Source organism: Neomonachus schauinslandi, chromosome 7 (genome assembly GCF_002201575.2).
Source record: "Neomonachus schauinslandi chromosome 7, ASM220157v2, whole genome shotgun sequence".
NCBI lineage: Eukaryota > Metazoa > Chordata > Mammalia > Carnivora > Phocidae > Neomonachus > Neomonachus schauinslandi.
This window is the reverse complement of record NC_058409.1, coordinates 123657310-123672485: the sequence shown is the minus strand read 5'-3', so window position 1 is coordinate 123672485 and position 15176 is coordinate 123657310. Positions and strand designations below refer to the sequence as shown.

The 15176-nt window shown below is 38.9% G+C and overlaps 1 pseudogene; it reads left to right on the top strand.

The window, feature by feature from the left end:
- The first annotated feature begins 1197 nt into the window (after positions 1-1197).
- On the top strand, positions 1198-2050 carry LOC110585016 (annotated as a pseudogene).
- Positions 2051-15176: the final 13126 nt, after the last annotated feature.

Below are 15176 nucleotides of genomic sequence, written 5' to 3'. Positions count from 1 at the left end.
AAAGGGAAGAAGTGATAATTTAGCCGGACAAGAAAAATAAAGGTGGAATTTTCACTAGTTGGCACAGGTCAGCTTTTTGAGGGCATCCCAACAGAGGAAAAGAAAAGCATCTGACACTCATCTGTGCTTGTCCAAGTTAAAAGCTTGGAGAATGACTAATGAGTAGTGCAAATGAATCTTTAGAGGGAATAACAGCGTGTGTTGGCTGGGAACACAGACAAGCCCTGGGGAGTGGGCTTATTGATTTAGTGTCTACCAAGATGCCTCAGAAACGTTAGCAGTTCTAGGAAGACACTCAGTTCTTAGTGAAACATTTGACTTGGGAAAACATGGCCCAGTGTCTTGCAAAACCATGACCTTATAGAAATATGTAGTTGATCCTTGAGTGAGATTTCTTACCCAAAGCCAAAGTGGAAAGGGGTTCAGGGGTGCCTGGGTGGCTCAGTCAGTTGAGCATCTGACTCTTGGTTTCAGCTCAGGTCATGATCTCATGGGTCGTGGAATTGAGCCCGTGTCAGGCTCTGCAAGGGAGTCTGCTTGAAGATTCTCCCCCTCTGCTTTCCCCCCTTCTCTCTCTAAAATAAAATAAATCTTAAAAAACAAAAGAAAAATGTTGACTCCTTATTTCCAAGTAGAGGACTCCGAATCTTTTTTTGGGCTCTCCAGGAGGGTCTACCCAAACCGTCACCCCTGCCTCTCAACATCACAACAAGAACACAAACCAATTCTCCTTTTAATCTAGCAGTTATCTCTGCTTTACACAGCCTCCCTAAGGCAACCAAAGCTGGGTTCAGTTCTACAAATGCTTCTGAGAAATTTATCATTTGACTCAGACAGGAGCTGATTTATGGAGGGAAGTCTTGTTTAGTCACCCATACACATTTATCTTGCTATTTCTATGTTAATCCTAGGAGCATCACATTACTTGAAATTTGCCCTGTTGTCAGGATGCTTTGACTTGTAGCTGCCTCATCAGATGTAAGTTGTGCATAGACTCCTTTTGCTCTGACCTGAGATTGGGAAAGTGCTGACATGGCAACTCAATTTAACATGTGCTTCTTAAATATTAACTATGTGTGAGGAGGGGAAATCTTAGGCCAAGAACGATGCGTTCTAGGGTAACAAAACAAAAGATAAAATCTCTCCATAGAAAGTTATCCAGCGCTGTGACCGCAGAAGTGCACCCGAGAGGAAAAGATGCTGGAGCCACAGGAGAATGGCTTGATTCACCTACCAGATTATGAGCAGATTATGAGAAGATGAAACTGTTCCTCCTTTTCCACCTCCAGCCTCTCCACAGAGAGAAAATGGTGAAGGAGCTGAACCTGATGAAGAGTCAGGGAGAGGAGCACCTGTTCCTATACCTCCAAAGAGAAGAGTTAAACGGAATATACCCAAGCTGGATGCTCAGAGATTAATTTCAGAGAGAGGGCTTCCAGCATTAAGGCATGTGTTTGATAAGGCAAAATTCAAAGGTAAAGGTCATGAGGCTGAAGACTTGAAAACGCTAATCAGACACATGGAGCATTGGGCACATAGGCTATTCCCTAAACTGCAATTCGAGGATTTTATTGACAGAGTTGAATACCTAGGAAGTAAAAAGGAAGTTCAGACCTGTTTAAAATGAATTCGACTTGACCTGCCTATTTTACATGAAGATTTTATTAGCAATAATGATGAAGAAGGAGAAAATCATGGCCACAATGTAACTGCTACCCAATCAGATCCCTTTTTGACAAACTCATTGAAAAGTGAGTATTTTGCTTCTGAGTCAGGTAGAAGCCTAACAGAAGAACAACAACAGAGAATTGAGAAAAATAAACAACTGGCCTTGGAAAGAAGGCAGGCAAAGCTACTGAGTAATAGTCAGTCCCTTGGAAATGACTTGTTAATAAATACACCCAGGGCACAGACCACTGAAGAGGTTAATACAGGTGAGGATCAAGAGGAGGAGTCATTAGATGGATTTAACAAAGACATTCTAGACCATCCACATAATGCTGCTGCTGCCAATGCTGTAAATGAGGAGGAGCAATTAAAAATAGAGAACACACAAGCAGGGGGAGTGGGAAGGGGAGAAGCAGGCTGTCAAATAAATAAATAAAGTCTTTTAAAAAAATTAGAGCACACACAACTGGACCAATCTTTTTAAAATGTACAGTAGCAACTTTATGCTTTATCCAGAAATGTTACTGAGGTTGGATAGGCTTCAATTAAGAGAAAATCCATTAACCTGCTATCCTCTAAGTTTTAGATTTGTATGTATTTTGTCTGCTTGGAGTGAAAACCCTTATGTAGTAAGACTTTCACAGATTCCCGTTTAAAATATGGTATTATTTATACTTGTTTCTTATTAACTTTAGTTGAGCCTATTTATTCTCTTTAGTGTTTATTTTTATATAGATATAACTTTCTAAAAATGATTAGTAGTTACAAGCACCTTCTGCTGCTAGTGTGCTACTGAATGTCTTGTTTTCACTAAGTTGGGGGTTTTGAGACGTAAATATATAATGAATATTAATGTCCATTTTTTTAAAAAGAAATTAAACTCGTATAAACAAACAAACAAAAAAAAGTTATCCAGATTTCCTATGGCCTCTCCCTTTAGGTAGTTTTTGTTGTAATTAAAACCGAACAAAAAATCCACACATAAAATAAAGGACTCTATTCAAAGGGCCATTACCAAACAACCATCAGAGGCAGGAGAATGTGGGAAGATCCTGGGCCCCTGTTTTCTCATCTATGCTATAATCACAGAAATACCTCTCATGTTCTACCTTGCAAATATGGTCAGAGGATTAATGAAATGTTGTTAAAGGTATTTGCCATATGCATATACACACAGATACGCAGATCTATATATCAATATATAGGTATATAATATATAAATATATAATATAACACACAGATATATAATATCTATACGCTCAACATATATTAAAATTTCAGAGATATAAAAATGAACATGAAGATGACAACGACTTCCAAAAAGTGGACTGAATATCCTTTTCCATATGGAATGGGGTGAGTATGATAAAATGGAATACTAAGGTCTTTGTGCAGGCCAGTGCTTGCAAATTATTTCATAACACTTGAGAGCTGGAGGAACCTTCGGAGGCCGTTCTAGCTCAGTCTCAGACATCATGCTCTTATTCCACCTTAGCACCACTCAATCTCTGCTCAAACACGTCTGGGGAAATGGAGATCACTACTTCGCCTTGTAGTTGCAGTGTATCATAGGGCAGATGGTCTCCAACTTAACCATGGTTTGACTTATGATTTTCCCAATTTAAGGTGGTACTAAAGCAATGCATATTTAGTAGAAATTGTACCTTGAATTTTGATCTTTCCCTGGGCTAGGGATATGTGGTTAGATGCTGAGCAGGGGCAAAGAGCCATTACGAGAGTGACTAACTAGTACCCTTACAACCTTCTGTCCGTTTTCCCTTTCAGTACAGTATCCAATAAACTACAGGAGACAGTCAACACTTTATTATAAAATAGGCCTTGTGTTAGATGATTTGGACCAACTGGAAGCTCATGGAAGTGTTCTGAGCACGTTTAAGGTAGACTAACCTAAGTTATAATGTTCGGTAGGTTAGGTGTCCTAAATGCATTTTCAACTTACAATATTTTCAACTGACCCCACTGTAAGTCAAGGAAGTTCCATACTAGTTAATTGAAAGCTTTTCTTTATGTTGTTAGATATGTCCTGCTGTAACAGTGTCCATTGTACTGGTTCTATGTTTCAGAGTAACTCTGCCTCCTCCCACATAATGGATCTTTGATGTTAAACTTCCAGCAAATATTGACTTCTAATAAGGTATTGAAGGCTATAGATATTCAAAACACAGTAGGTGACTTTTTTTTTTAAAGATTTTATTTATTTATTTGAGAGAGAGAATGAGAGACAGAGAGCACGAGAGGGGAGAGGGTCAGAGGGAGAAGCAGACCCCCCGCTGAGCAGGGAGCCCAATGTGGGACTCCATCCCGGGGCCTCCAGGATCATGACCTGAGCCGAAGGCAGTCGCTTAACCAACTGAGCCACCCAGGCGCCCAGTAGGTGACTTTTAAAACCATGATATTTGAATCATATTGTGGAGTATATTTAACATTCAAGCTTCCAAGGAAAATGGTATCTTACTCCTTTGGTAAGTACAAAGTAAGAAGACAGCCTTAAGGCCTGTTTGGATGTTATTCATATCATTGCATAAAGAGAAACACTTGAAGGGCCTGTCTGTCCCGCTTTAACTTCAACTTACATTCCAATTTCTTTGCCATTCTCTCCATGAATATTTTTTTGAATGTCTTTTAAAAAAAATTTTATTATGTTATGTTAATCACCATACATTACATCATTAGTTTTTGATGTAGTGTTCCATGATTCATTGTTTGCGTATAACACCCAGTGCTCCATTCAGTACGTGCCCTCTTTAATACCCATCACCAGGCTAACCCATCCCCCCACCCCCTTCCCCTCTAGAACTTTCAGTTTGTTTCTCAGAGTCTCTCATGGTTCGTCTCCCCCTCCGATTTCGCCCCCTTCATTTTTCCCTTCCTGCTACCTTCTTCTTCTTCTTCTTTTTTTTTAACATATAATGTATTATTTGTTTCAGAGGTACAGGTCTGTGATTCAACAGTCTTACACAATTCACAGCGCTCACCATAGCACATACCCTCCCCAATGTCTATCACCAAATCTCCATGAATATTTAAACAAAACCAAACAACCAATACTAATCAGGCGCAAAATCCATCTCTCAGATTTGCAGGCTTTAACTTTCAAAGTCTTGGGTGGTGAATACAATTGCAGTATTTGTAGCTTCTCAGAATAGCATCCTTCTAGTACTTCACTGCTCTTAATAGGATGAGGCTGTCCAGTCCCAGATGCCTGGTTTCAAAGAGCCAGGAAAGGGTAAAGAAAAAGATATCTGGAGACATGAGTAGGGAGCATCTTTCATTCCTTCATCCCAAGACCTGTGTTATAGACCATTCATCCTTTCCATTTCAAACATAGCCAGTTATCAGATCTATTCTGGAAGGGAGCCTTTACTTGCCAACATTCACATCCGTAGAACCCACAAATGCATAAAGATCTCTAGATCAAAGGGGGGTATGTGGTATAGTTAAGACTAGAGACTCTGAAGCCAGATTGGCTGGGATCACCTAACTCGTTGTGTGACCCTGGAAGAGTTACTTAACTCTTTATACTTTACTTTCCTCATTTGTTAGATGGAGATAATAATAAGAAAACTCACCGATTGCTTCTGATAGGCAATTTATGTATTTGCATTCAGTGATATTCAGTCAAATCCAGTGTGGTGGTCATTTGCATTTGGAGGGATGAGTGTAATCCCAAAGAGAAAACCATGCCTATGAATCAAGAGATCTGACTTCGTCTTCTACTAACTGTGACTCCCATGAATCACAGAAGATAGCACTTAGCACAGTATTCAGCTCTTTACAGTCTGACCCAACCTACTTTTCTCAGCTACACTTGCTGTCCTTTCCTACTTCTTCCTTGTGTGTTCTGCCCATCAGGCTACTTGCAACTGCTCCAAATCTCAGGAACATGTGACTCACTGTAAGTTTCTGTGTGCTATTTTCTCTATAGAATCTCCTCCTTACTCTCCTCCCCTGCTTGTTCAATAACTGCCCTAAACCCCATCCATGACTCTATCACACCTGCACCAGACTTGTGTGTTTCTTGAGGGTAGACAATGGTCCCCTTTTTATATTGGTGCCTTACATCATATCCAGCACATAATGTGCAAGCAACAGCAGTTGGAAAATGATTGAGAGATTAAATGAATACATTTTAGGTAATTCTCTTAAGAACCATGATCATAATATGACTTGTTTCCACTTTAGAAAAATATGTCAGGGCATCTGTTTGAAAGTAAACTAATAATACAAGACATATTAACTAAAGACATGACATGAATGCAATATAGCCTTAGGTCATTCCTATTCTCCTGTGAGGGCTGGCAATTATTTTATGTGTCTCTGAAAATGTCAGTGGAAATTCCTCCTTTAATGCAATCAAATAGGGGACATTGTATAATGGCCCTATTTCTGGCCTCGTTCTTAAACATGTTATAAATCCCTGATGGCGTCTTGGTGTCAGCTGTGTCCTTGGTAGATTTTGCTCCCTAGGTGGGAGAGAAGATGATCTGAGCCAACCACACATCTTTCATCTGGCTTTGAAAGGAGCACCAATTACCAGGCTACCTTGTTGACATGTTGCCTCCAATGCTCCCTTGTTTGAGAACAAGCCTTTCAGAAAGACTGGGCTCTCCTTTTCTACGGGCGGTAGAAAACTGAATGGAGTCTAGTGCTATAGAAGTTGGGCTCCTGGCAAAATATAGTTAAAAAAAAAAATCCTTTAGCTATCTAACATGTGGTTCTGCCAGAGGGGACAGTGGCCGCAGGAGATGCTGTGCTCAGTGGGACATTCTGTTGAGTGTGTAACTAACAAGACCCATTGGATGGAAGAAAATAAAAGATGAACCAAGATTTCTTGAGTTCCTACCATGGCCAGGGTCATTCCGTTGTATCTGAAATCATTACAAGGGGGCAGACAGCATCATGTCATCCCAAAACTTTGGATTTGACATGTTCTGCCCATTTGTGGTCTGAAGTATTGTCTACCACTCATGGCATCAAAGGGAGCAGAAATCTACTAAGTGATGGTTCAGTGGCAATTAGTGCAGATCTGATGGGGCTCAGCTTTGCTAAGAACTTGTCAAACATCTGGGTAAAGAGACCAATAATTCATAATGGAGCAGGAAAAGTGTTAGAGGGGCTACCTTACCTCTTGAATATGGTTTCCTAATAACAAAACTCCTTTTTTCATCTAGTGGACAAACATGGGAATTTTGAGTCTTTATCAAAAACTCAGAATTGCTATGCTAAATATTTTGAGCAGGTAGTTGATCTTTTTCTCCTTGAATCCTTATCTTTGTTTGGTAACCTTGGGGTTACAATCAAGATTGAGAAAGTCAAGACTGATTTTTTCTTCTTCTTCTTTTTTTTTTTTTGAGGTTCATGAAGAGAACAACCCAGCTCTTATTTTTATTGGTGGTGATAAGAAAAATCAAGGGCAGGGACATATGTGTTTCTTAGAAACAGTATTTTATGGGACAATGTTTTCGTGGTACTTTAGGGAATACATTTCAAAGGCTAATTGTGTGAAACTTTTCTCTCAAAAGATTATAATTTAACTTTGTTGTCTCACTTCTGGATTAGAAAAGAATCCTGTGTATAACACATACTTATGTATGATGATGAAATATTTAATAGCTATGCTTTGAATCTTATGGCTAGGATAGGCCTCTTTCCTGAGGGAGCAGGGTTTGTGATTTTCATTGTATGCAGCAGAGGGTTCCTACAGGATGCCTTGAGAGCTGTACTGAAGCCTCAGTCTGAGTTTCTGTGCTATTTAGTATTATTCTTCAAAACTTGCACCTCACTGATCTTATTACCCCCAGAGAACAATGAAATATAATACCAGAGTCAAAAACTTTCCTGAGAGACATAAAGAACATACTCCTAAGGGAAAAAATACATATTTGTATGAGTGAAAAGATTTTTATTTTTATTTTTAGATTTTATTATTATTATTATTTTTAAAAGATTTTATTTATTTGTCAGAGAGAAGGAGAGCACACAAGCAGGGGGACCAGCAGGCAGAGGGAGAGGGAGAAGCAGGCTCCCAGCTGAGCAAGGAGCCTGACACAGGACTCGATCCCAGGACCCTGGGATCATGACCTGAGCTGAAGGCAGATGCTTAACCGACTGAGCCACCCGGGGGTCCTAGTTCAGTATCAGCTAGCATCAGTATCACTTAGTTCAGTATGAGCCTAGTAAAAGTCAAAAGACTTTTAAACAATGTGGGTGACTTCCAAATTCCAAAGGCTAGACTCACCAGTCCTGCACATGACAATGGTAGAGGTAAGAAGAAGACCTTGAATTCCCCAATGCAAGAGATCATGTCTTATGTAACTCTATATATCTACTTTCTACTACAGTTCCTGAGACATCATAGGACCTCAGTAAGCATTCGTTGTCTTGGATTCAGATGCCACTCGGAGATGATAATGCCACATCTTTGGAGACATACTGCCACCGTTCTTCCCCAGGATATTTGGTCATCTGTAAAAGGTTTTTTTTTTTGTTGTTGAGATAGCACTTCAAAATGCTAAAGAATGATAGAGAGTTCATCATGTAAAACAGAGAAACATGACAGTTGTTCACACAAACTTGGACTTGATTAAATGAGGAAGTTAGCCAATATTCATGGGGGAAATGTGCAGAATGATAAACACTCCTAAAACTTAAAAGGACTTAAGACATTTATTAGATTTCTGGAAAGGAGTACCTATTTTTGACTACTTATAAAGACATGGGGAGGGGGCGCCTGGGTGGCTCAGTCGTTAAGCGTCTGCCTTCGGCTCAGGTCATGATCCCAGGATCCTGGGATCGAGCCCCGCATCGGGCTCCCTGCTCTGAAGGAGGCCTACTTTTCCCTCTCCCACTCCCCCTGCTTGTGTTCCCTCTCTCGCTGTGTCTCTCTCTGTCAAATAAATAAGTAAAATCTTTAAAAAGAAAAAAAAAAAAAGACATGGGGAGAAGAAAGGAAGAGAAGAAAAGGTCTGGACAATATAAAAAAAACCCAAGACCTACGGTCAGTCTGTAGCCAGAAACTCGGGGGGAAATGTCAGGACTAACATGACCCACGGCACTGGAAGGTGAATCCCAATTACTAACAAACATAGGATTTATTGCTGAAAACAAAACCAAACCTTTGGCTTCACAGAAGATAGGCAGATAGTTCAGTCCCTTCCTGAAAACCGTTCAGCTACCCTTCTGCTGAATGCAACCATCTTGAACCCAGCAGAGCATCCCTTCTATATTCATAGAAAAATCTCAACCTTTAGAAAACAGTGAATTGGGATCTTACAAGAACAGGGAGTGGCACACCGGATCCTGGAACATATATCCAACAAGTAAAAATCCTGGAACATACACCCAACAAGTACAGGGGGGAGGGAGGAAGAGTCCTGGAAGGAAGGCATCTCAAAGAGGACAAATTTTTGTGGTTCCTGTTTTGAGTGTAGGAGAAGAGCCGGCGGGGGAAGAGAAGATCTTATCTCAATACACAAAGCTACACCAGCAGCATTCCTATTAGATGCTGATAATGAACTAGGACATGTCATTCTGCCCTCCAGCTGTGAACCAGAAATCTTATAGCCTGGTACATATTGAGCAGGTCCCAGAACACATTGCACATGCCATGTATTCACAAATATTGGGTCTAAGTGGATTCAGTTTCATTCCTGAATGAGTAAGCATGAAAAACAAATAGCACAGTGGGTAAAGTATATAACAAGGAAACTGAAACTCTCCCAAAGACAATTCTAGGAAGCCGTTTCTCATTCTCAGTTGATGTAGAAAAAAAGATACCGTGAAAGTGGACAGGTAGCTGTTATGAGATAAAAGGCTGGGGAAGACAAGGAGGATGGTAGGGAAACCAAAAAATGAACAGTATTAAGAATCGTATTAGTATGTCCACTGAAGGCAGTAAGAGGTAAGACTGACACTACAGGACACAGAATCAGACACTCCTTAAAATACAGAAGCCCTACATTGTACTCCTTAAAAGGAAGCAATGAGATGAGATGCCAGGTACATGAAGGGGAGCACACAATCAAATTAGGGCTAATTTATACTCATGAAAAAGAGACCAGTGATCACAATGAGATAGTGCTATACACCTACCAAGAGGCCAATAACTATGTACACAGAAACAGATAACCATGTAACTATCCAAGAATGCATTGTAAATATGATTACATTGCTGAATAGATAAAATAATTCACAAAAGAGAAGTAAAAGAATATAAAATATGTAACTGACAGTAACCTGAATAAAAAAAATGTTTAAAAATCTCAAAAAATCTAAAAAATTCATGCAAGAAGTTTCATACATATTATTATTGTATAATTCCATTTATATTATATTCAGAACAAGCAAAACAAATCTAAAGTGATAGAAATCAGATCAGTGGTTGCTTCTGGGATTGGGATTACCCGGGAAGGGGTATGAGGAAATTCTGTGAAGGGAATATTCGCTATCTTGGTAGGGATGTGGGTTACTCAGATATATGAGTTTGGCAAAACTGATCAAACTGTACACTTAGGGTCTTTGTATTTCATTGGATGTAAGTTACATCTCTATAAAAAAGCATTCAAATTTTAAGAATGTATTTTTAAAAAGAGAATAAATAAAATGTAACTGAAGAAATATTCAAAATCACAAAAGAAGCTTTGAAAATGGAAAACTTCACAGTACTAATGGAGGGTCTGACTCTGAAAATTGACATGATTCAGCAAGTGCTATGAAAATCAGAAAAAAACCTCACACCTAGATGCATTATTACCCTGTACTTCCTCTCAGAGAGCTCACAATGTGCCATATTACACTGGCCTGGCTTTTGTCTGTCTTTCTCATTAAACTTTAAGCTCTGAGAAGGCAAAGCCATCCCTGTCTTGTTCTGTTTTACTCCCAGTATATTGCTTCCCACCTGATACATAACACTCACTGAGCATCGTTGAATAAACAGCTACAAAGGAATCACAAAGGAAAACACGGAGAGCCTTCAAGCCATAAAAATCTATAAGTGTGTTTACCAAATATACTTTACACAGAATTAAAAGACAAAGACCAAATTGGGTAAAAAAATGTATAGTAAATATTATAGAAAATAGATTAATATCCTTAAAATATAAAGAGTTCATTTTTTAAAAATTAAGACAATACTGAGAAACAAGTAGAAATCTTGATAATGGACATAATAGGTAATTCATAAAAGAAGACATATGAAGGGTGGTAAATGTATGAAAAAATAATTATGCCTGGTAATCCAAGAAATGAAAATTAATATTATTTTAGACTTATCAAATTGGCAAAATCAGTACATTCCTGTCATGGAATGTTAGGACAGCTTCAAAAACATGTTTTCAGAAACACATATAACTGATTATAATGTAACATTAAGTTTTAAAAAGAGGTTTTTAAAAATGAATATATAATACATTTCTAATTTTTTTTTTTAGAAATGAGAGAGGAAAAAATTTGCCATATGTAACAGTAATTTTTTTCTAGGTGGTGGAATATGGGTGATATCAATTTTCTTTATTCCATTCTATAATGCCAGACAAAAGTAATTAAAATATTAAGCCTATATAAAAATCCATTTTTCTAACCATTCACTGACTCCTCACCTACTCTACAATATGCTGAACTGCAAACATTTATACTCTTATGCAAAATTACTTTCATTTATTTCCTTAAAGTACCAAATAAAATCAAACTTTCTTAGACTCCATTGATCTAAAAACAGTACTTCTCGTGGGGCAAATTTGATTGGCATCTGTTTCCTCATTATACTATAAGCTCTACATGGGAAGAGACCATTCTGCTAACTATTATTTCCCCAGCACTTGGCATAGCGTCTAAGTGGTTTGATATATTTGTATCATGAATTTTGCAGAGTTACTCCCAAAGATGATTATGATAAATTTTAATTTGAACTTTTGCACAGTTCTTCCCTTGGGGCAAAGTCAAGAGATAGGCAAATAAAAAACCAAACCCTCAAAGACCAATAAGGTACTTAAGACCCACAGTTCAGAACTGACCAGACTTGGCTTATTGCTGGAACTAATTTATGGAGATGGAAATACCAGGTAGACACTAGGGAAAATCAGGGCTGGTGAGTTCCTAAACAGAGGGTAATTAAATCTCTTTTTCATCCTATAAAGTACGTGCCTGAGATCCCAAGTATTATAAGTCATGGAGGGTGTCAATCAAACATTCATTTCCAAGCATTTCCCAAAGGAACGTCTTAACTGTGTGATGGTACAGAGGCTTGGGCCACCTTCCAGGCTACAATTTAAAAATCATACTAAGTGCATAGGCATTGATTGACTCTTGCTTCTGACAATATTCTCCACAGAGTAGCCTGAGTGGGTTTTTTTTTTCTCTCTCGATTGTTTCATTTTGATTTTTTTAAAAAGAAGATGAAACATTGACTTTAAGCTATTTCTTCCCTAATTGAATGGTTTGATATTTCCTTTTAAAAATACCAACAGGACATGCTATCCCTCATCTTCAAACACTCCAAAGGCTCCCTATTGCTTCCTGAGATCCTATGTGGCCTGGCCTCTCTCATTCTCCAGCTTTTTCTTATATTTTGTTTCTCTGAGTTTCTCCTATTCCCCCACATTTGGCATGCTCTCCTACGTTGGTGGCTTGGCCTGTGCTCTTCCTTTTGTTGAGGAAACTCTTCCTTCCCATTTTGATCTTAGGTCAATCATTACTTTCTCACGGTTACTGTTTTAGTAAACAATGTACATCCCCTTTGTTGTCCTTACCATACTTACAAACATACTTGAATTTGATTGGCTCTGTTTCCTCATTATACTATAAGCTCTACATGGGAAGAGACCATTCTGCTCACTATTATTTCCCCAGCACTTGGCATAGTGTCAAAGTGGGTTTGATATGTTCGTATCATGAATTTTGCAGAGTTGCTCCCAATGATGATTATGATAAATTTTAAATTGAACTTTTTCCCAAAACCCCCCCCCCCCCCCCCGATGTGGGGCTCGACCTCACGACCCTGAAATCATGACCTGAACTGAAATCAAGAGTCAGAAGCTTAACCAGCTGAGCCACTCAGATGCCCCTGCACAGGACTTTTAATGACGACACAGTCCCTCTGTAACTGCTCTCATTAATCAGGTTAACTTTCCCCCCTGGGTCAGGAGGGCAGAGGAGAGAATTCAATGCAAAGGTAGATCTTCCCAGATTAGTAGTGTAATCCTGTAGGGGCAGCAGAGCCCATTCCAGAGCTGTTTAGCCCACTGTGCTAAATTATGTCCCAAATTCTCTCCCCTCACAGAAGTGTGATTTACATAAACTCTGCGTGGTTGGTTTCCATCACAGACAAACTCTTACCAGAGCTCTTCACTTTAAATTTTTACAGGATCATTCCCACACAAAGCAGGATGTTAGTTTTGTTCTCATGCTTTCAACCCTCCAGAAAGCTTAACTGTGGTCCACAACTAAGATTTAAAGGAATTATGGAATGCATTAGTAGTCAGTTCAGAGTGTTTTGCAAGAGTCCATGTTTCTTTTTCATGTGGTCCATTGTGCTTTTCCAAAAATCCTCTGGGCTTTCTCAATTTCTTCCCTACTTTCACTTTTTTTTTTTACTTTGTTTACTGCTTGCTGCAGTCAAAAGGTACAACTGGGCAGCTTTAGGAAGAGATGATGTGACCAAGCTGGAATACTCTGTTCTGGTTTGGTCACTACACTACCAGGAACCACAAAGCCCGAAGAGACTCAGTGATGGAGGCGTATAGTGATGAGGAAGATGAGGGAGAGGGGGTCATTGAAGGACAAATCATGAAGAGTACAGCAATTCAGTCTGCAAAGATAAAAGCTATCACAGGATATGGTTAATATCAAGAGAGTTAGGGATAGGGTAAATAGACTTATTCCCAATACTGTAATTATGTAAAATCTCTTTGCAACAGAAAGAGTTAAGGAAAGGGGAGAGGACTTACTACATTATCCATTAGACAGTTAAGAGACTTGTTACTTCAAGTCATGTTTGTTATTGACTACAAATATTGATAGAATAAAGATTTTTAAAAATTCACATATGATATGACAATATATTCATGATGTAATATTGTCTAAATATTAATAGATCAAACAAAAATTTAGATACAGTCACATACGGTGTGACAACAGTTTCATAATGTATTATATAACATTAACTAAAATATTCATAGGTTAAACAAATTTAGTATAAATTAAATGTGTGTTATGACAGCAGATGGACACTGAGGTATTAAGAGAGTCCAGAACAGGGGTCAGCAAAATAAAGCTCATGGGCCAAATCTGATCCCTTGGTTATTTTTGATAATGAAGTTTTGTTGGAAAATGGCCACTCCAGGGGTGCTTGGGTGGCTTAGTCGGTTAAATGTCTGCCTTTGACCCAGGTCATGATCCCAGAGTCCTGGGATCGAGCCCCACATCAGGCTCTCTGCTCAGTGGGGAGCCTGATTCTCCCTCTCCCTCTGCCTGCCACTCTCCCTGTTTGTGCTCTCTCTCTCTCTGTCAAATAAATAAAAAAATCTTTTAAAAAAAAGAAGAAAAAAGAAAACGTACACACCATTCATTTATGCATTGCCTATATGGCTGCTTTTGTCTGACAAGGGCAGAGTTGAATAATTGTGACAAAAGCCGTGTGGCTCGAAAGTCCTAAAATATTTTATTATCTGGTTCTTTACAAAAGAAGTCTGCTGATTCCAGGCTAAGACATATTAGGAACATGCAAATATTATTCATATTTGAGGTCCACATTAAGCAGGATGAAATACATTCTTCTAGATGAACACCCCTTGGTTGGTGCAGGATTTTGGCTAGGGCAGCAATTCTGATAATCATATGAAAAGCCTAAAAAAATGCATATTTACCCATCATTTGATCATCATATCTTTGGAGGTTTGGTAATCAAGTTAAGGATGCTTCCCGAATTTTAGGGAGATGATGAGAAAACAGGCTTCTGATTGTATTTAGCTGATTTTGATGCTTTCCAATTTGGGGCTCTCCATTAACAAAGAATCATGGAATTACTGGGAAATGAAACTCAAAAGTTTGAAATGATGTCATAAGGTCGGTTGGAACTAAGATTAGGGCTTCTGATTTTCAGATCAAAATACTGCACTTTCCTGTACACCAAATATATTAGCAGTGTTTTACCCACAAAGAAGCCAAATTTACAGTCTTTGGAAATAGTGACTTCTTCCCCCCCAGCCCCCCCCCCAGTGAAGTTCTCTGGTATGAAATCAATCTGTATACATGTATTATGACACGAGTTTGGTAATCACAACAGTTGTACTGCCTAAATGGTTACATCAAGAGAACAACTGAGAAAAACTGTGCCATGTTGGGGGTTTTTATTCCCACTTCGCATAATGAAACGCATATCCCGGGACAAATTTTCGCCTGTGGGCAAATGCCTTGATCCCTCTTCTGACAGTAGTGCCCAGAAGATAGAGACCATTATTAAATGTGGAGTCAGTAGTTGAATGTAGTTCCCA